We start from the raw sequence: 23,765 nt of genomic DNA, 5'->3' as shown, positions 1-23,765 counted from the left end.
GGAATGCCATATGGTTTTTGGAAGGCAGATTTTGCTGGACTGGTTTTTTGAAACCATGTCCCATTTGAAGAACCCCTGATGCCCCCCTAGAGTAGAAACTCCAAAAAAGTGACCCGATTTTAGAAACTACACCCCTTAAGGTATACAAAACAGATTTTACGAACTTTGTTAACCCTTTAAGTGTTCCACAACAATTAATGGAAAATAGAGATAACATTTCAAAGTGTTACTTTTTTGGCAGATTTTCCATTTTAATAATTTTATTCCAGTTACAAAGCAAGGGTTAACAGCCAAACAAAACTCAGTATTTATGGCCCTGATTCTGAAGTTTACAGAAACACCCCATAAGTGGTTGTAAACTGCTGTACGGGCACACGGCAGGGCACAGAAGGAAAGGAATGCCATTTGGTTTTTTGACATTATGTCCCATTTGAAGCCCCGTGATACACTCCTAGAGTAGAAACTCCAAAAAAGTGACTAAATTTTAGAAACTATGGGATAGAGTGGCAGTTTTGTTAGTACTATTTTAGGGTACATATGATTTTTGATTGCTCTATATTACACTTTTTGTGAGGCAAGGTAGCAAGAAATAGCTGATTTGGCACCGTTTTTATTTTTTGTTATTTATAACATTCATCTGACAGGTTAGGTCATGTGGTATTTTTATAGAGCAGGTTGTCACGGATGCGACAATTCCAAAAATACCAGTTTTACATAACAAAGCATTTAAAAAAAAATAATTATGATTCTTTAGTGTCTCCACATTCTTAAAGCCATAGTTTTATTTATTTTTTGGGCGACTGTCTTGTGTATAGGCTCACCTTTTTCAGGATGAGATGACGGTTTGATTGGCACTATTTTGTTTGATCGCTTGCTATTACACTTTTTGTGATGTAAGGTGACAAAAAATTGCCTTTTAGCACCGTAATTTTATTTAATTTTTTTACAGTATTTACTTGAGGGGTTAGGTCATGTGATATTTTTATAGAGCAGGTTATTACGGACGTGGCGATACCTAATCTGTATACTTTTTATTTATTAATGTAAGTTTTACACAATGATTTCATTTTTGAAACAAAAAAAATCATGTTTTAGTGTCTCCATAGTCTGAGAATCCATAGTTTCTTCATTTTTTGGACGATTATCTTGGGTAGGGTATGATTTTTGTGGGATGAGATAACGGTTTGATTGGCACTATTTTGGTGTGCGTATGACTTTTTGATAACTTGCTATTGCACTTTTTGTGATGTAAGGTGACAAAAAATTCCTTCTTTTAAATTTTTTTTTTTTACGGTATTCACCTGAGGGGTTAGGTCATGTGATATTTTTATAGAGCAGGTTATTACGGATGCGGCAATACCTAATATGTATACTTTTTTTATTTTTGCAACTTTTACACAATGTTTTCATTTTTTTAACGAAAAAAATTGTGTTTTAGTATCTCCATAGTCTGTAGAGCCATAGTTTTTTCAGTTTTTGGGCGATTATCTTGGGTAGGGTATGACTTTTGTGGGATGAGATGACGTTTGATTGGCACTATTTTGGAGGTGCGTATGACTTTTTGATCGCTTGCTATTGCACTTTTTGTGATGTAAGGTGACAAAAAAATGGCTTATTTAGCACAGTTTTTAATTTTTAACATTTTTTTTTACGGTGTTCATCTGATGGGTTCGGTGATATGATATGTTTATAGAGCCGGTCGATACGGACGCTGCAAGTACCTAATTTGTCTACTTCTTTTTTTCCCTATTTTTTGCAACATTTATTTTTTTTACTTTATTTGGGGAAAATTACGTTTTTGTTTTTTTTTACTTGAAACTTCACATTTTTGGGGGGGGAAAATGTAATTTTTCTACTTTATTTTCACTTTATTTTTTGTCCCACTTAGGGACTTCAACTTTTGGGGGTCTGATCCCCTTTACAATGCATTCCAATACTTCTGTATTGGAATGCATTGGCTGTATGAGTAATACAATGTATATTACTCATACAGCTTCCTGCCTGTAAGATCCAGGGGCCTGGATCTCACAGGCTCTTCACCTAAAGGCAGTCCCGATGCCTAAGGAAGGCATCGTGCTGCCTTCCATGCCATCAGGTCCCCATTACAGCAGCATGGGGACCCGATGGCAGTGCCGATCCCCGCCGGAATGACTCGTAAACGCTGCAAACCGCAGGTCTTAATTTGCAGAGATTGCTGATAAGGGGTGGGGGGGGGAGTTCCTGCTTAATGATTTCTGCAGGCACTCTGTTCCGATCACGGTGATAATCGGAAATACACAGGATGTACCTGTACGCCCTGTGTCCTTAAGTACCGGGACATCAGGGTGTACAGGTACGCCCTGTGTCCCCAAGAAGGGTAATATCATTTTTTAGAACTGGGAAGCAAACATTTTTATTTTCCAATTATACATTATCTTAGGCCCAAATCTTTTATTTTCACAAGGGATAAAAGGAGAAAAAACAAGTGAGGTACTAGTATAAGTAAATGAGGTACTAGTATAATGGAAATCCCAAGAATTTATCTGTTTTGGAAACTACACCCATGAAATAATTTGTCTAGGGTTATAGTGATTGTTTTGACTCCACAGATGTTCCACAGAATTTTTAACATTGGAATGTGAAATGAAAAACATAATATTTTATCCAATAGCCCGAAATTTTTCATTTTCAAAAGTGGTAATATGAGAAAAAGCTTTGTATTTTTTTGTCTCAAAATGTATCATAAACTGGTGTTTGGAACACTGAAGGGTACAGAAGAAAAAGAGCAACATGTGTATTTGAGCATTTGTGCATTTTGACCCGACATTTTTGTAGAAATGAATGCACAGAGGATGATGCAAAATAAAAACTGCAATTTTTCCACATGTATGGCTTGCATCAGAGACAGACACCCCTTAAATTGTTAGGTAGGTTCTACTGAGTACAGAAGTACCATACATGTGGACACTAACTGTTGTTTGGGCACACTGCAGGCTCAGAAAGCAAAGACCACCATTTGGCTTTTTGGGTACATGGGGAATGCAAATAGTTTCTAAAACAGAGTCCTTTTTAAGCTGGGCATGCTCTTAAGATAAAATTCAACAAACTCTGCCAATTAAGTTGGGGTCAGATGATAATATAATATGTATGGGGGCCTTTTGACTGTCTCCCAACATCTACTTTTAGGGTCAAAGGCCCCCATACACATTAACTAAGGATAGGGCATGCTGGATTTTAACATGCCCCATCCTATGTTTCCTGAAGAGATAAAACCACTGCCAGAGGAACCAGGCAAAAGCCCCTCTGAGCATGACTGCTTGTGCCAGCTGAACAATTGTTGGCTGACAGACATATGAAGTGCTTTAGTAGCAGACTACAAACTGCTACCCTAAATGTAAAGTAACCAGTGCTCTTAACCTTGTGACCAGGCCTGAAAAGTCCTTAAAGACCAGAAACTTTTTTTTATGATTTAGCACACATGGTGGTTTATTGTTGTAACGTTTACATTTGTTGGACTAAACTTCTTCTTGAGTTATGTACCGTATTTTTCGCCGTATAAGACGCACCGGCCCATAAGACGCACCTAGGTTTTTGGGGAGGAAAAAAGAAAAAATATATTTTTAACCAAAAGGTGTGCTGTGTGTTTGGTGGGTTTGGAACTATTGGTGGTCTGTGGATGGCACTATTACTGGGGATCTGTGGTTGACGGACACTGTTATGGGGGGATCTGTGGATGACTGACACTGTTATGGGGGGATCTGTGGATGACTGACACTGTTATGGGGGATCTGTGGATGACTGACACTGTTATGGGGGGATCTTTGGATGACTGACACTGTTATGGGGGAATCTTTGGATGACTGACACTGTTATGGGGGGATCTTTGGATGACTGACACTGTTATGGGGGGATCTGTGGATGACGGACACTGTTATGGGGGGGATCTGTGGATGACGGACGCTGTTATGGGGGGATCTGTGATGGACACTGTTATGGGGGGATCTGTGCCTTGCACTGTTACAGGGGGATCTGTGGCTGGCACTGTTACGGGGGGGGATCTGTGGATGGCACTGTTACAGGGGGGGATCTGTGGATGGCACTGTTATATATGTGTCATCCACAGACCCCCCCAGCCCATAACTGTGCCATCCACAGATCCCCTGCCGCTCCAGTATACAAATAAAAGATGTCTTATTCAATTAATAGTTATTAAACATGCCCCCCAACTCCTAATAGTACCTTACATCCTAACCTCTTCAGTACAATGGAGGCAGGCAGGCCGGGCGGCCGGCGCGTCACTCACTGACGTCACTTGCCTGCGTCGCCTCCTTCATTCATAAAGTAGGCGGCGCAGGCATGTGACATCAGGAAGTTACGCTGCCGCCCGCCCGGCCTGCCTGCCGGCATTCTGCTGAAGCGCTTAGGATTTAAGGTAGTATTAGGAATAAAGGGGCATATTTAATAACTATTAATTAAATAAGACCTATTATATTAGTACCGGAGCGGCGGGGCTATAGTACAGTGACTTCCCTGCCCCACCGCTATTGCCGGCCCCAGCTCCTCCTCCCAGTCCCTCCCCGAGTCCCCGCTCGCTTTACATCGCAGCTTGCGATGTAAAAACTGACTGCATTCGCCGTATAAGACGTTTTGGGGGGAGAAAAAGTGCGTCTTATACGGCGAAAAATATGGTATGTTATATTTAGTTATATACAGTATAAGGAGCTATAGCTCCTTATTCTATAAATATGCAAACTGACACCAAAATTATAAAAATGAGTTCCCCATTTTGTGAGTCGCTTTGATATATAATATGCATAGTTTCACATAAGGGTTCAATAATGGCAAGGGTTTCAGTTGATGTGCGTGACTTTAAAACATTTTTTTAAAATTTTTCTCTTTTATTTGTATTTTACGATATTTTTTTAAACTTATTTTTTAAATTTTATTTCTAGCACATAATATGTCCCCAAAGATGTCATTAAAATATCTCTCTGGGACACTTACACTGGCATCCAATGTAGCCCTAGTTACAGGGGAAAACAGCCCCCTGTGGGGATATTGTACACAGGCAGAGGTAATCAGGGTCTGCTAAACCCTGCAGCTCTGCTCTGTCCCTGAGAAAATCCCTCAGCCCAGCACAATCACGTGATCATCAGGTCCTATAGAGGGAGCAGCATAGCCAGTTCCTTTATTCACTGCATAACTCTCACCAATTGCTATGTACAGAAGAAAGCAGAAGTGGAAATAAACTATCTTCTCCTTTGGGTCATGAGGGGACCTGATATGCCCCTACTAGATTGCAGGAGCTTTAATCCTATACTATATATGTACAGTGCCCTGGATTAAAGCTCTGCACCAAGTGCTGTTAATGTACAATGTTTGGTTGTTATGGCGTTAAATAATCCCAAGTAGAAGCAAGTGGCAGTAGATACACAAGAATAAAAATTAGAATTTTTGTTTCCAGGTATTTCATGAATAATGCACTCCAGCTGTTGTAAAACTGCAACTCCCAGTACGCACCTTTAGGTCCCTTTCACACGAGCGAGTTTTCCGCGAGGGTGCAATGTGTGATGTGAACGCATAGCGCCCGCACTGAATCCTAACCAATTTATTTCAATGGGTCTGTGTACATGAGCGTTGTTTGTCACGCATCAGTTCTGCGTTGTGTGAAAATCGCAGCATGTTCTATATTCAGCGTTTTTCACGCAGCCCTGGCCCCATAGAAGTGAATGGGGCTGCGTGAAAAACGCATTGCATCTGCAAGCAATTGCGGGTGCGATGCGTTTTTCACTGATGGTTGCTAAGAGATGTTGTTTGTAAACATTCAGTTTTTTATCACGCGTATGAAAAATGCATCAAATCGCATTGCACCCGCGCGGAAAAAACTGAACAACTAAACGCAATCGCAGACAAAACTGACTGAACTTGCTTGCAAAATAGTGCGAGTTTCACTGAACGCACCCTGAACGCATCCGGCCCCAATCCGCAACGCCCATGTGGAACCACTCTTACTTAGGCTACTTTCACATTAGCGTTCGTGTGTCCGCTTGTGAGTTCCGTTTGAAGGCTCTCACAAGCGGCCCCGAACGGATCCGTCCAGCCCTAATGCATTCTGAGTGGATGCGGATCCGCTCAGAATGCATCAGTCTGGCGGCGTTTGGCCTCCGCTCCGCTCAGCAGGCGGACACCTGAACGCTGCTTGCAGCGTTTGGGTGTCCGCCTGGCCGTGCTGAGGCAAACTGATCCGTCCAGACTTACAATGTAAGTGAATGGGGACGGATCAGTTTGAAGTTGACACAATATGGCTCAATTTTCAAACGGATCGGTCCTCTATTGACTTTCAATGTAAGTCAAAACGGATCCGTTTGCATTATTTTTTTTTATTCATGGTAATGCAAACGGATCCGTTCTGAACGGATCTAAGCATTTGCATTATAGGTGTGGATCCGTCTGTGCAGATACCAGACGGATCCGCACCTAAACGCAGGTGTGAAAGTAGCCTTAGGCTGCGTTCATACCTGAACGTTCGGGATGGAGCGCTCTTTATGCGCGATTGTATGCGCGTTTACAATCGCGGCTCCGGAACAAGCGAACGCCCATTGTCGCGCGTTCACTGAAGACTATGTACGGGAACGCGCGACAAGACTCCTCAAAGAAGCTCCTGTACTTCTTGGGGCGTCGGGCGTTTTACAGCCCGATCGTACGCGCTGTAAAACGCTCAGGTGAGAACCATTCCCATAGGGAATCATTGGTTCTTGCCTGTTGAGCGTTTTACAGCGCGTAGGAAAGAAACGCCATTGAAGAGAATGGAGCATACCGAGAGTTGTAGTTTCACAACACCTGGAATGCTGAAGGTTGCGAATTCCTGATGCAGGTTCAATAAACTAGACCTATATGGCATCATTATACAAATGAGAGTGAGATTATTATTATTTTTTTATTCTAAGTTGAATAATAAGTTAAAGAAAAGAGAACATTTGAATTTTAGACAATTTTTGGCCATTATATTTCTATATAACACTTACAATTAAAAAATATGGGCCTTGTTTTAATACCCTATGAAAGCCCATTTTGTGCAAAAATATATAAAATTAACAAGTAGATTGATCAAACCCTAGAAAGCCATGGGATTTATGTGGTATTACAACTCACATGTATTCAAGTGAAAAAGGGACATTGTCCGTGTCTAAAAGTGGTACTGTTTCTGGAGGTTTTTCTAATTATGTCTAGACCACAGCAGAGTTTGGTGCTGAGACATCTTTGGTTCCCTCATTTCTACAGCGATCCACAGCTTTTATAGCAACTGAAATAAATTCAAACCCCAGACTATATCCTAGATACAGTAAGTGCAGGACCATTGGATGTGGTATTACAGCTCAGACCAATTCAAGTGAAAAAGGATGAGCAGGAACACTAGACACCTGTGTGTAAACATGGAGCTGTTTCTGGTAGAAATACAGCCATGTTTTTGTAACCCATGCGATTCCTTTAATGCTGTATATGCTCCAAACATACAGCATTTTTGTGTTTATCTGATTTTCCAGATGTGCATCTGCAGTAAGCCGGATTGGGACTAATGCACACTGGCGCAAAATTAATAGTTTTTAGTTTGTGATGCCAATTGCAATGTGCGCAGGTTATAGTCTCAGGGCCTTTAAGGTGTTATAGCTCACGTACCCGGTGAGGAATGCCAGAGGAGGATAATGTCTCTGTGTAGTGTCAACCGTGTCTCCTACCTTGGTACGGCTGAACTCCTGGATCCTGGCTCACTTGCAATAAAATGAGTGTTGTTAATAGGAGTAATGGAGGAACTCTGATAGCAGTAAATGAGATCCAAACGGTTAATATGATCCAACTTGTCTTTACTGAATGGCAGCTTTAAATCCATACAAGTTACAGCAATAGTCTTGGGTCCCAGCAGGTATAGGCAATGTATGGCAGGGATCAGTATCTCTTCTGCTTCTATACTATGTGCCTGGAGAATCTGGCAGGTATCTATCTTCTGCATCTGTCTGTCTTCTGCTTCTAATGGGCCTGACTAGCTGAGGAGGATTTGGCTTCTCCTGGACTTTGGATATGTCCTCACAGCTTGTCTCACAGGGGATGCTTCTTCCTGGAGGCTGGAGATGGCTGCTTTTCTTGTCAACCAGCTGAGGCTGATGGCTCAGGCTGGGAAGGGTGATCTTTATCTCAGCCGAGGCTCAATCCTGTCTTGGGATCCCTGTTTCTGGGAGCTCCTACTAACACAGCCTTCCCCAAGCAGGGGGGCTGGTACACTGACTAGAACTTTCTTTCCTCCCCATGAGGCAGGAAGTGGGAACATTCCACACCTCCTCAAAGAGGGGGGAAGCTAGATTGGAATGTACTATTCCAGTCCAGCTATGCTAAACTGTCTAAGTCTATGCTAAAACACATTGCTGCCACCTGCTGGTGTACATGGAAATCATAGCAATTATATGAAAGAGGCATAGAAAATGCACATAATGGAGAATGCAAAGCAAGACTACACAAGATGATAATTCATACACACCTAACATGTTGTAGCAGGGAGACAGAGTTTAGTGACATACTCTGGGATGTTACACATCTGTGCAACCACAAAGGCTGAATGCGCCCTAGATTTATCACTGTTGACATACATATTGTTATTTATTCTACTACAATGGATGGTAACCTATGAAAGTTATACTTTCTTTAGATGATTTATTAAAATTTGAGCCTTCTTCCTTCTTTTTGCACTAACAAATTCAACAGCTCGCCCATTAAACTTTTCTCAAGCAAAATATCTGTTGATTAAATAACAAATATCATGCAGAATAGTTCTGTTCTAAATGTACATTCATCTTCCCGGGAAAATAGAAATGGAGTCTCCAGAGCATTTGTCATTTGTCTTGTTACTTGAAAGAAAATTTGTTGCTTTTTTTCTCTCGATTAAGACAAGATGTATGCCTGTATTATTCCACGTTGTAATCAGAAATAAATATCACAAGGCACATTCCCATAAATTGCGTAGATTACATCAATTCTGCATTTGATTAAATTATTAACTCTGTAGAAGTGTTACATGTGCTCTGTTTGTACTTTACATAGGTAATTTACATCTTTATAAAATAAAAAGTAGAGAGCCACAGAGGGTATGTTTGCAGATATGGCATTTTCATATGTTTACTTTATAGACATAATCTATGATGTACAAAATAACAAGATCAAAAAGTAATGTTTCCTATGCTGACTAGGTAGTTGCTTTTCAGAGTCATCATAACTTAAAGGGGTTATCTAGGCTTTTACTATTGATGACCTATCCTCAGGATGACCTAAACTCAGATTGGTGGGAGTCCGACACCCAGTCAGCTGTATGAGGAGATGGCGTGTGCAGTGTGCACATGCCATCTCACTTCTCTCTTTCTGTCCATTACTGCTGTCCAAGGTCTTTGCCATAGACAGCAGCAGCGGACAGGAAGAGAGAAGGGAGACTGCACGTGCACACTGTGCGTGCTGTCTCCTCATACAGCTGATCGGCGGTGGTGTTGGACCCCCGCCGATCTGATATTGATGACCTATCCTAATAGTAAAAGCCTGGATAACCCCTTTAAAACTACATCCAGCTTTGTAGCAGATGGTACATGTGGCACATGTTATTGACTGGCATATTCTCTCTAACTGTACTAAATGAACCATATCTGTCAGGGTGACACAAATTGCTCTGCTCTCTTCTTGTGCTACATGAACTGTCCTGCTCTCTACCTGTGCTATTTGAACTTATATGCTCTCTACCTGTGCTACATGAACTGTCCTGCTCTCTACCTGTGCTACATGAACTGTCCTGTTCTCTACCGTGCTACATGAACTATCCTGCTCTCTACCTGTGCTACATGAACTGTCCTGTTCTCTACCTGTGCTACATGAACTATCCTGCTCTCTACCTGTGCTACATGAACTATCCTGCTCTCTAGCTGTGCTACATGAACTATCCTGCTCTCTAGCTGTGCTACATGAACTTATCTGCTCTCTACCTGTGCTACATGAACTGTCCTGCTCTCTACCTGTGCTACATGAACTGTCCTGTTCTCTACCGTGCTACATGAACTGTCCTGCTCTCTACCTGTGCTACATGAACTGTCCTGCTCTCTACCTGTGCTACATAAACTATCCTGCTCTCTACCTGTGCTACATGAACTGTCCTGCTCTCTACCTATGCTACATGAACTGTCCTGCTCTCTACCTATGCTACATGAACTGTCCTGCTCTCTACCTATGCTACATTAACTATCCTGCTCTCTACCTGTGCTACATGAACTGCCCTACTCTCTACCTGTGCTACATGAACTATCCTGCTCTCTACCTGTGCTACATGAACTGTCCTGCTCTCTACCTGTGCTACATGAACTGTCCTGCTCTCTACCTATGCTACATGAACTGTCCTGCTCTCTACCTATGCTACATTAACTATCCTGCTCTCTACCTGTGCTACATGAACTTCCCTACTCTCTACCTGTGCTACATGAACTATCCTGCTCTCTACCTGTGCTACATGAACTTCCCTACTCTCTACCTGTGCTACATGAACTATCCTGCTCTCTACCTGTGCTATTTGAACTTCTCTGCTCTACCTGTGCTATTTGAACTTATCTGCTCTCTACCTGTGCTACATGAACTATCCTGCTCTCTACCTGTGCTACATGAACTTCTCTTCTCTCTACCTGTGCCACATGAACTGTTCTGCTCTCTAACTGTGCTACATGAACTGTCCTGCTCTCTACCTGTGTTATGTGAACTGTTCTGCTATCTACCTATGCTTATTGATGAGCGAATTAATTCCAAAAAGTTTGGAATTCTATCCTAAGTTTCCAAAAAGTTTGGGTTCTAAATAATTAGATTTTCTTGTGATTCATTGAGAGAAAGAAAGAGAGTCTTTGAAGAGACTCTGCTTCTTGCCTCTCCATTTAAGCTCTGTGGCCCCTAGGATGCTTTCACTTGACTTCAGTGAGCTGGACAGAGAATTAAAAAAAGGCAGGTGGCGCTATACAGATAGATTTCAGTGAATAACTCAGTGGCTATACAAACTTTTTAAATTCATACAATTACAAAAGTATTCAGATCCAGGTGCTGGTTTGCAAAATGTAGATTTTTTTTTGTGGGACAACTCTTTTAACTATCATAACATTGGTATCTCTATTGTACGTTGTATACTCAGCATTTACATTCCAGCAGTGCCGTAGCAGTGTTATGACAGATGCTTTTCTAAAGAATCCAACAAAAAAATTTGACCACCTACTGTTGTTTTCTAGTCCTTGGCCATGTATCATTGCACTGCATTATCCTATATTTTAATACCATTATATGTGCCCCAAAGATTCATATTTTATTGATATAATGTATAACATAGGGATTAGGATATCTAGGGGCATTTCAATAGGGGAATTAATGCCATAATATGTAAGACAACTAACACTAGCTAGTTATCTTTCTTGACATGCACATTTAGTTGAGTTAGTGGGGTGTGTTTCTTTCAATAAGGAGATGGGGATAATACACTGGTGGTGGCTTATCCCAAGGGAAACAAAAGATTTGCAGGTTGAAATCCAAAATGCCAGATCCTTTTTTCTAAGGTGTCTGTCATCTGACCTAGATGCAGGCCCAAACCATGCTATTACCACCACAATGTTTCACAGATGGGATGAGGTTTTTATGCTGGAGTGAAGTGTTTCCCTTTCTCCAAGCAAAACCCTTCTCATTTAAACCCAAAATAGTTTTCTGGCTTGCCCAGGTGATCTACTGCAGTGTTCTTTTTGAAGAACAATGGCTTTTTCCTTGCAATCCTGCGATGTACATCTTTGTTGTCCACTCTCCTCCTGATATTGGACTCATGAGCATTGACATTAGTTAATGTGAGAAAGGCTTTTAGGTGCTTACATGTTACCTTGGGTTTCTTTGAGACCTTGCAGACTAATATCCACCATGCTCTTGGCGTGATCCTTGTTGGTCGACCACTCCTAGGGAGGATAATTAATAGTCTTCAATTTCCTCCATTTGTACACTGTCTGTCTGACTGTGGATTAGTGTGGAGTCCACACTCTATAGAGATGTTTTTGTAATCTTTTCCATCCTGATGAGCATCAACAACTCTTCTTCTGAGGTCCTCACAAATCTCGTTTGTTCCTGCAATGATACACTTTCACAAACTTGAATTGTCAAGATCAGACTTTGATAGATTCATGTTTATCAATAAAACAGGTCGCCCACTCATATCGGATTTACATCCCATTGATTGAAAACTAAACGAATTATCTGCTAATCCTAAAGATTCACATACTTTTGCCACTCACAAACGTGATATTTGAACACTTTCCTCATTAAATAAATATTTCTGACTAATTTTCTTTGATTTGGCTATGTTTATCTACTTTTAGGATTTGTTTGAAAATATCATGTAGTTTAAGGCCAAAATGATGCAGAAATATGGAAAATTGTGAAGGGTTCAAGAACGACTGTATATATAAATGTGATTTTTTTTATTTTTTTTTATGTACTCTTATTAGTATGTTCCTGCTATGTTCAGAAAGTATTTAAAGTGACCATGATCAATTCAGGAAATATATAGCAGAGAATTGCTGTAGATATTAAGTAGCTTGAAGGTAGAGCTGCACTTTCATGTGCTGCCAGTTCAGGCTTACAGCTGTTTTGCATAAATAAGAATACTGATTTAATCAATTTAAATTGAAAAAGTGAAATTTTAAGGATTATTTTGTTGGCATGTCTCAATCCTAGGTCATTTCACAAATTTGTAGTGAATTGAAAATGTTACACAGCTCACAAAATAATTATGGTTTACAATGGTTATATGTAACACCAAATTCCAGGCCTAACCACAGATAAGGAATAGCAATGCATGACAAACTAGTAATATCAGATCAGACTCTGATAGAACTGAAATATGATTGTAAAAAATCTGAAAGTGTAGGAAGTACAAAAGTGACTCAAAGTAAAATTAAAGGAAATATATTCAGAAGGGGATCAAAGATGAATAAATACTATATAATGAAAGTGTTACAGGGGGAAAAAAATCCGACACTACAGTTCAGTAATAACCATCTCTTAGTGGGGCACATGATTGCTTGGTGCTTCAGCTACTAAAGGGACCCTTGAGACTGGTTGTATTAAAAAGCTCTTACATATTTCATTTGTCAAAGGAACTTGCAGGCACAGTCTGTGACTATCTGTCTCAACAGTAGTGTTATTTCAGGCACAGACCTCATTTAATATTGCGCCACATGAATATGTCCTATTACTTTTAAAGGAAATCAGTCTTTGGTAATTTCTTAGATCAAATATAGAAAAAGGATATCCTTCTGTTTACAAGAATGATTTAGCATTTACCATTTATATAGTGATAACATTAATGACATAGTTATGAACAGTCTGGCAAAAGGTGAAGTACTAGAACCAGTTTGAATTTTCTGACCATATTAGCGTACAATATGACTGACCTTTGGGGTGTGTGACCTGAATTGGGCGTCAGAAAAGGCCTGGCACCCAATGATAAGACAGGAAGTGCATTACTGATGACCTAAGACCCCCTCCCCAGTGTAATATCAATATTGCAATCATAGATCAAAGTGATGTCATTAATGAGCCTCCAACACCGGAAATACCAGAAACACCATAGCTGATGAGTGCTGTATCACTAGTACCCGCATCTAAATCTGCCCAGAACAACGATATGCACTGCCCATTTGTGCCGATGATATCACGCCCAGCATACTGATGTGAGGCCTGGTACATCACTGGCTCACAACAAACAGATCTTGCCCTGTGCAATGCAGCGCAAGGCAAGGGGAGCATCAGAGCTAGGAAATGCTCTGATGCTCCACTAGTACATGGTAGAGGACTGAAGGGGAGCTTATATCCGGGTTCAGCCCTGACTCTGCCACCATAGATTGTATATTTATTCAGAAAGAGGAGGGCTTGTAGCTTACTTGCCTGCTCTTACGTAAGGCCTGAGCAGTCCGATTATCAGGAATAGCCCATTCTTTCCCAATAACTGCCTGCCCGTAAGTGGAGGGGAACATCTGCATTTACAGCAGTGATTACCTTCACTGCATGGGGATAAGTGATGGCTACTGCTATCGCTCGCCCTCAAAACAGATGCCTCCAACGGCTGCTATACAGTGGCATCTATCACCATATCATTCCATTGATAAGAAAAACAGATACATTAATGCAGGAATGCTCAACCTGCAGCCCTCCAGCTGTTGCAAAACTACAACTCCCAGCATGCCCTAATAGCTGTAGACTGTCCAGGCATGCTGGGAGTTTTAATTTGGCAACAGCTGGAGCGCCACAGGTGGGGCATGCCTGCATTAATGTATACATAGCTTTGCAGGACTCTGCAGGATGAAAAGCATAGTGTACTATGCTTCTGCATCCTTTTTTCTCCAAATGTATATAATTAATGTAAGACAAAAAGGTGATGTGAAACCAGCCAAAATGTATTTATACCAGACAATTGGCACGAATAGATTGATACATCTTCTGCTTCCCTTCACACAGTATATTAGAAAACGTTCTGCCTGAAGCCATCACTATGGGGAGCTCAATGCATATATATTTTATATAAATGCCATTGAATGCAGGGGAAACTGTAAATAATCTCTTTGCACTGAGCTCCCCCTAGTGGTGGCTGCTGTAAATTGCAGTGACTCTACGTCAGGAACATAATCAAAGATATGTGTCACAGATGAGCACATGTTTTTAAAGATAACCGTGTCAGTAACTGAAATGGGTCATAACTCAGACTCGCAAAGATTCAAAAGACATACCTTAGGAAAAATGTTCAGGGAAGAAAAATAATAATAATGCAGTCAGTGAAGAAAGTGTCATTAAAAAGTAAAGCAAATATAAATTGGCAAAAATAATGATATGGGGTTACCCTTGTGGTAGACAATATAGGAAAAAATAACCCCAAATCTATCACTGCTATTTCGGCATACTCAGGGACTTAAAGGGGTTATCCTACCCCTAAAATGCCTCGACATATGCCACTACACAGAGGTTGTACTTACCCGGCTCCCCGTCACTTGCGTCCCTTCTGAGGTCCGCACGGCTGCTGCATCTCCCTGTCGCGCGGATGAAAACATCCGGCATTGGGGGGGTCAGGCTGTATCTGATTGTACTGCTCAAGTTATCCCCCAGCGCTGTTTTAATGGACTGGAATAAAAGGAACTTTTATGGACTGGTGTGTGCCTTGGATTAATTTTTCTTTTCTAGGTGGATTTAGCTTATGCACCACCAGAGTTGACACCTAACACAGCTCTGCTGCTCCACCTGACATGTAGTAGTGCTGACCATACTGTCTTGATTGGACTTACAGTCCAACATGAATAAAGATGTATGGCTTAGAGAGCCTTACATGTACTGAAATTTTAGGGGAAAATACGTCACAAAAATTTGTACATTGGGATTTTGATGGAGATTTGCATTTCCTTTGCTTTGCCAAACGTGAAATCTTCAATAATTCTCCAAACCCACATCAAAATCCCCATTTAATATATGCAGATTTTGGGGAGAATTTGTCTGAAACTAAAAATGATGGCATGTGTGAGGGCATCCTAAAATATACTCGTGTAACAGGTAACAGTCTTGTAAGAAAGTAATGGGGGTCATGTTGTTCTCAACAGCAAACAATTAGAGGTTGCGCATAAGTAACTTCTGTTCCTGGCCCCTGGCAGTGGCAGCCTGACCGTAACGTTTTGCCCACAAGTGAATTCTGACTCGGATTCAGACAGACTTCTGGCACACATGCCTTACACCACATTTAGGCTTAAAGCTAGTTTCACACTAGCGCTAAACTGTTCAGACAGGCTGTTCCCATTGACTATAATGGGAACCAGCAGGGAACCAGCCTGTTTCCGGCATTCAGCCGGACAAAAAAACGCTGCTATTTATTGCGGTATTTGTCCGGCCGAATCTTGGCACTAATGTCAGAAACAGGCCGAATCCCCACCAGGTCGCTTTATAGTCCATGGGGCCTGGCCTCTGAGAGTTTCTGGCTATGTTGGAACAGTATGAAACTAGCCTTAGATACTTTTTCCAATTTTCTGGTCAAGGGTCTGTGGCTTGAGTGACAATTGAATGCGAATCAAAGTACACGAAGTTCAGGATAAATGCGATTTGCCGCTAAGCAGAATTTGCTCGTGCTTCACGGTAGCGAATCGATTTAAACTGAAATAGTGTAAAAAAAAAATAATAATAATAATAATACTTACCTGTTCCATTTGCTTGCGACAGGCTGGCTGCCGCCATCTTGATTGAAGATCATTGCCGAAATCACGTGTGCGGGGACGTATGACGTCACCACGCTGGCCAGCTTGATGACATCATCTCGGGCCACACGAGATTTCGCACCAGACCTTCAAGCAATGCCGTCGTGAGCAAATAGATCAGGTAAGTATTATTATTTTATTTTTATTTTTATTTTTACACTCTGTTATTCATTTCAGATGCCGCGATCATATAGGAACGTGGCATCTGCTTTGTCACGAAGCAGATTTTTTTGTAAAATTTGTCGAAGCAACCAAATTGAATTTATAAATACTTCACTCATCACTAGTGACAATGGTCAACAAAACTGCGACAGAATTTGGGCAACCCCCCCCCCCCCAGGTAATACGTGGCGTAAATTTAGACAGTCTAAATGTGCACCAGATTTATCGTCCAGCATCTGCCACTGTGATAACTCTTGAGAAAGCTGCTACACTTTTTAAATCTTAGACAGCATTACTAAATCTCACCCATTATGTGCCAACCTTACATTTTGGAGGGTGGGGGATGATATACCCACTGATCCCGTTCTTTGCCAATGCCACCTTGTTGATTTCTGTATAATCGTGCACTGGGATGCAGTGGAAGACCTATATGAAATGTGTCTACTTCACATGCATTAGACGACTCCCGGGAAAGATTTATCAGGACAGTAGCTGGCTGATGTTATTCATGAACATATGATATTTCCTTTTTATCTAAATGTAGGTGAACCGTATGTGAGTGCCTTATCTGTATGCATGAGAAGGGAGTTATATCTCACTTGGCTTCTAAATGGATAACCATCTTATGTTAAAAAAATAAATATTTTAAAAGACTGTTTAAAATGGTAATGGGAACCATTAGGTAGGCGAATCCTCAGGGGCGCTAACATTTACACACATTTCAGAGTGGGCTTTAAATCAGATTCAGACTTGATCCAAGGGCCATGCAATGAGTAGGAATGATGTGTGTTTCCTGTTCATTTCGAAAAAAAAACTCCACTGTCCAAGCCGATTGATGTCAGCAAGCATGATAGGGTTAACTTATACTATCCCGTCCTGTTAATCCAATGTGTCAATTCATTTTGAGAGGAGCTTTCACTTGCTTTGATCACAAACACTCATATTCTTTTTCAGCATCAAAAGCAGTTTATTTTCTTTCATGTGAGCACAAACGGTAAAGACCTCGGGAGAAGGGAAGGCTCTGCACCTGGATTTTGAAGTTCAAAAATTAAAATATAGTTGTGCTCTCTGGATTTTACAATGTGATTTACATAATACGTGTTAAAGAACATTGCTGCCTTCTATTCATACATTGACATATGGGCAGGCATGGGATTCAGCCGGTTCCCTCCGGTTTCTCCAGATCTGGTTGTTAAAATTACAGCCGGATCGGAGAACCGTGTTACCGGCTGAATCCCGATCCGGTGCGGCGGGATCGGGAGATGAGCGTTTCCACAATGCAAGCGCTCATCTACCTACATTCATCTGTATCACCGTCCTCAGGACGGCGATGCAGATGAACACTACAGCAGGGCAAGGGAGAGGTGTCTCCCGTCCCTGTTCCCACTGATAGGCTGCAGACACTAGGCCGCTGACAGCGTGGAGGTAAGTGTTTTTTTCCTTTCTTTTCTTTGGCGCGCTGGGGGCATTGTTGGCACATGGGGGACACTATGGGGGTATCTACTGGGGGCATTGCTGGCATATGGGGGGACACTATGTGGACATCTACTGCGAAATTGCTGGCACATGGGGGACACTATGGGGGCATCTACTGGTACATCCTTGGGGACACTATGGGGGGCATCTACTGGGGACATTGCAGGCACATGGGGGACACTATGAAGGCATTTACTTAGGGCATTGCTGGAACATGGGGACACTAGGGAGCATCTACTGGGGGAATTGCTGGCATATGGGGGGCATCTACTGGGGCATTGCTGGCACATGGGGGCATCTACTGGGGGCATTGCTGGCACATGGGGGACACTATGGGGGCATTACTGGCACATCATGGGGGACACTATGGGGATATCTTAAACTGGCACATTATGGGGACACTATGGTGTTGGAGGGGGGAAGAACACTATGGAGGCATATTACATAGGCACATTATGGGGGCACTAAGAAGGGGCATTTATACTGGTACATTCTGGGGGACACTATGGGGGAATCTTATACTGGCACATTATGTGGGCACTATGGGGAAGAGGAGAGGAGCACTATGTGGGCATTTACTAGGAGCATTATATAGAGGTATTTTATACTTGCACACATTATGGGGGCACTGTGGGGACATTAGCTTAACTGTGGGCACTGAGGGAATTTTTTGTACTGGCACACAGAACGGGAGCATTTTTGAACTAGTGCACATTATCATTATTAAATGTGGCAGGTGAGTTGTTAAGAAGGTTGGAGGATGATTGAAAAGTAGGAACCTAAGATGTCTTTTGTCAAACTGCAGGGACGAGAGATAGATGAAAAATAATCATGGTCTCAAAGGAGAAGATGAAGAAAGAGAAGGTCTGCGTCAGAGGAGAAGTCTCTTGATGTAAGAGGTATGTGGTGCTCTATTCTCGATAGCACAGAATATAATATGTCTGCAAATATGTATTTAGTGCTAGGTACAAATGTGTAGAAAATGTATATGGTGTAGGTAAATCTACCGTAAGTGTAGCCTAGGGGTCATTTATATACTGTATGGTGTATATTGTATTTGTGATTATGTGAGTGTAGTGTCTATATAGTCTGTTTATGTATGCATACCTCCCAACCATCCCAGATCTGACATAACTATGTACTGTGTGTGGGGCACAATGGAGACTAAGCAGTGTACATGTACAGATAGACATTGGGAGAAGTAGGAGGTGTGGGCCAGTGCTGTAATAAAAAAACTTTGCATGACACTGGTAGTTTAGCTTCTTAGGCTTTTTAAAAGTTTTGTGGTGTCTGTGTGTGTAGTGTATGCATAGTGTATTTATGTATCTGTGCCATGTATATGGTGTATTTATGTGTGTTGCATATTTATGGTGTATGTATATGTAAACGTGTCGTGACGCTGCGTATGTGCCGTTGAGTAGGGAACCTGTTGTTAAAAATTTGAATCCCACCCCTGCACATGCGTAAATATACAGTATATAATCAGCTTGTTATAAAATCGAATACAATACTTTAATAAAAACAAGCAACGTATAAATCTGGCTAATATTACATGCACAACAGTATTACCTAGCTTCGGATTACTGTTAACAATTTGCATATAGTCGCGGTCCCTCAAATTGTTATAGTGCGGAGCTCTCGCACTGTAATAAAAATGTTCGCAAAGTTCTGTAGCGTTCTTATACCGTATTTTTCGCCCCATAGGATAAGTTATATGGCATGATATAACTTATATCATGCCAGTAATCCCGCAGGTTTAAGATATGCAGCACTTCAGTCAGTAAAAAAAGGATTGGAGAGGAGGCAACTTCACAGCAAAAATGTCAAGATGTGAATCCAAAATGATTTATGAATTTGGGTCGATGGCTCTTTGGGAACTCAATTCTGAAATGGAAATATTCGGCTTTCGCTAGTGGACCGGTGGTAGAGTTTCACGACATGTCGGTGTAGGTTAGTAATTGCACTCCGACATGTCCTGCATTCTCCCACCGGCCCCCAGATAACGTCAGGTCTCCTTTATATACATGTTTTGTCCTTACATGATTTATACTGGCATTAGCATAAGTTTATCGCACTGAGTATGCGGAAAGTATTGCCAGCATGTATGATTATACCTAGGAAGATATATGTAATACGGGTTTAGTAAGTAAGTAAAATAGAGGATTTTATAATCATGTAAAAAAAAAAAAAAAAAAAATCAGAAAATGAATAGGTTCATGTTATTGTCATATAGTCCAGTCCCGACTTTCAGCAATGATACTGGTGGAGCAAAACCGGTACAGGTTTTGTGAGGATCATGACAATATAAAAAGTGATCCTGTCCCTCATTTTGATTATACTCCACTGAGGAAGAAACTGTGATGGTTTCTGTATTGGAGATTATCACACACAGCCACGATACCAACTTGGCGTCCCTGGATTTCCAACCCGCATGCGCAGAAAATCAAAGTGCCGACACTAGCGCGGGGATTGATTACCAGCAGCTGTAAAAGGTTTATGAAGTAACATCATGAATGTACACACTGCTCTGCTATCAACCAACAATTCGGACTCAACTGAGACTCTGGTAAGCAGTAGCCATAAATACCATATGATCGGTTGCATTTGTGTCTGATACGGACTTGATCTATATCCGAACGAGACTGTATCATTATAAGTGCGATACAGTTTACCATCAAAGGCTTGATTTAGCCCGATGTGAACACACTTGTCTAACCTATACTCAGCATATATAAGAACGCTACGGAACTTTGCGAACATTTTTATAACAGTGCGAGAGCTCCGCACTATAACAAGTTGAGGGACTGCGACTATATGCAAATTGTTAACAGTAATTAGAAGCTAGGTAATACTGTTGTGTATGTAATATTAGCCAGATTTATATGTTGTTTGTTTTTATTAAAGTATTGTATTCGATTAAGTTGGCCCTTGATTATATATTTGCATTTAATAGCAAAGTAGTGTAGCAGGCCAAGCCATACTCCTGGAGAGCGCTCTTACATTTTGTATACTTAAATATACAGTATGTCGACATTTTTATAGCAATTCTTCACATTCCATAAATTTGGGATCATGATGTTTAGTGGACCAGGATAAAAAAACTACAGTGTGGATATCTGCCTATCATTGGTCTCTCAGAGCATTAAAATGTATGTACATATTGTATATGCTCAACCACCAAAGGTTAAAGGAGTTGAACATATGGCTGCATCCTTCACATAACAGTGACACTTCTGGCCACAGGTCGTGTGCGGTATTGCAGCTCATCCCTATTCATTTCAATGGAGCTGAGCTGCAATACCCAACCTATCGACATGCATGCAGCTCTGTCTTTGGAAGAAAGCTGCCATGTCTGGACTACCGCTTCAAGCACCTTTGCAAGTAATCTCGATTAAACGCGTCTTACCATTTTATAGCAACCTCTTCTTTGCAGACCCATGCGTCTCCATGCTTACAAACTACACAAAAACCTCGTCGTACCCTACAGTCATTTTGCTTACTTCTGTCTTACCCTTGCTAAACTATGGGTTGTAGAAGAGGAAGAAGCTGGAAAGGTGTAACATAGCACCATGTGTACAGCCTTAGGCAGCTATCATGCTGAATTGAATGCGTACCTAAAATGTCAGATAACTTTTCAGAATAAGCTGCGGGTGGTGACTGGCTCTTCATAATGTCTGTTCATAGACTACACATAGAGATAGAAGATTGTGCTCCCTAACTCTCACTCACTGACTCACTCAGAATCACCATATAAGACTTTATAGAGGCGTACAGAGCAATACATATTTAATAAAAGCACTTAAAGTGTGATATAGCACTTTCTATTCACTGCTGAATCACCCTGTGCTTTATAGTCTCTCCGCACTTCCTGCCTTTTCCTTTCCCCTTTCCACAAGACAGAGAGAGGTAGTTTCGAAAAAATGGTGTGGAGGACAGCTAATTACTGTAGAAGAAGGCATTTTTCTCAATCAATAGCTATATTGATTTGACATTGATTCATGCATCTGAAAGTACAGTAACAATTTAAAGGGGGTTTTACCACTTTAGAAAATAGCATTTATTATGCAGAGACAGTTTCCATGGTTACGACCACCCTGCAGTCCAGCAGCATGGCTGTGCTTGTACACTGTAGAAAAAAGTACCAGCTTAAAGGGAACCTGTCACCAGTTTTATGGTGTCCTAACTAAGGGCAACATAAATAAGTGACTGATTCTCTTAGCAAAATGCTGGGTCACTTTCTTTAATTGACCCAGTCAATCTGTCAACATCTTGTATTGAAAAGCTCCAGCTCATAATGATGAGTCCTGAATATTCATGAGCTCCTGGCTCTCCCCGCCCACCTGCTGCTGATTGACATTTTTTTTCCATATGAATCAGCAGCAGGTGGGCAGGGGAGTGGCTATAGCTCTGAATTAAATATACGCTGGACTCACTGACATCACACTGGACTCAAATCAGCTCATTAGCATGCGGCATATTTGTGTGTACAGTCATGTGAAAAAATTAGGACACCCTTTGAAAGCATGTGTTTTTTTGTAACATTTTTAATAAAAGGTTATTTCATCTCCGTTTCAACAATACAGAGAGATTAAAGTAATCCAACTAAACAAAGAAAACTGAAGAAAAGTCTTTTCAAGATCTTCTGTAAATGTCATTCTACAAAAATGCCTATTCTAACTGAGGAAAAAGATAGGAAACCCTCACATGTATTCCCTCTTAAATTGGCTCAGATCTCACACAGGTATATCACACCAGGTGCACATAATTAGTAGATCGTTACTCTGCATGTTGAATGAGGCTTGCCCTATTTAAACCTCAGACATTTAGTTTGGTGTGCTCCTGACTGTTGAAGTGAGAGTGAGCACCATGGTGAGAGCAAAAGAGCTGTCAGAGGACTTCAGAAAAAAGATTGTAGCAGCCTATGAGTCTGGGAAGGGATTTAAAAAGATCTCAAAAGATTTTGAAATCAGCCATTCCACTGTCCGGAAGATAGTCTACAAGTGGAGGGCTTTCAAAACAACTGCCAACATGCCCAGGACTGGTCGCCCCAGCAAGTTCACCCCAAGAGCAGACCGCAAGATGCTAAAAGAGGTCTCCAAAAACCCTAAAGTGTCATCTCGAGAACTACAGCAGGCTCTGGCTACTGTTGATGTAGAAGTACATGCCTCTACAATCAGAAAGAGACTGTACAAGTTTAACTTGCATGGGAGGTGTGCAAGGAGGAAACCTTTGCTTTCCAAGAGAAACATCGAGGCCAGACTGACATTTGCCAGAGATAAAGTTGACAAAGACCAGGACTTCTGGAATAATGTTCTTTGGACAGATGAGTCCAAAATTGAATTATTTGGACACAACAGCAGAGGACATGTTTGGCGTAAACCAAACACAGCATTCCAAGAAAAGAACCTCATACCAACTGTGAAGCATGGAGGTGGAAGTGTCATGGTTTGGGGCTGCTTTGCTGCAGCAGGACCTGGTCAGCTCACCATCATAGAATCCACGATGAATTCTACTGTGTATCAGAAGGTGCTTGAAGAACATGTGAGACCATCAGTTAGAAAATTAAAGCTGAAGCGGAACTGGACCATGCAACATGACAATGACCCAAAACATACTAGTAAATCAACCAAAGATTGGCTGAAAAAGAAGAAATGGAGAGTCCTGGAATGGCCAAGTCAAAGTCCAGATTTGAATCCCATTGAGATGCTGTGGGGTGACTTGAAAAGGGCTGTACGTGCAAGAAACCCCTCAAACATCTCACAGCTGAAAAAGTTCTGCATTGAGGAGTGGGGTAAAATTTCCTCAGACCGATGTCGAAGACTGGTA

Source organism: Bufo gargarizans, chromosome 5, assembly GCF_014858855.1.
Source record: "Bufo gargarizans isolate SCDJY-AF-19 chromosome 5, ASM1485885v1, whole genome shotgun sequence".
Lineage (NCBI taxonomy): Eukaryota > Metazoa > Chordata > Amphibia > Anura > Bufonidae > Bufo > Bufo gargarizans.
The sequence above is the reverse complement of the archived record's forward strand: the minus strand, read 5'-3'. Positions refer to the sequence as shown.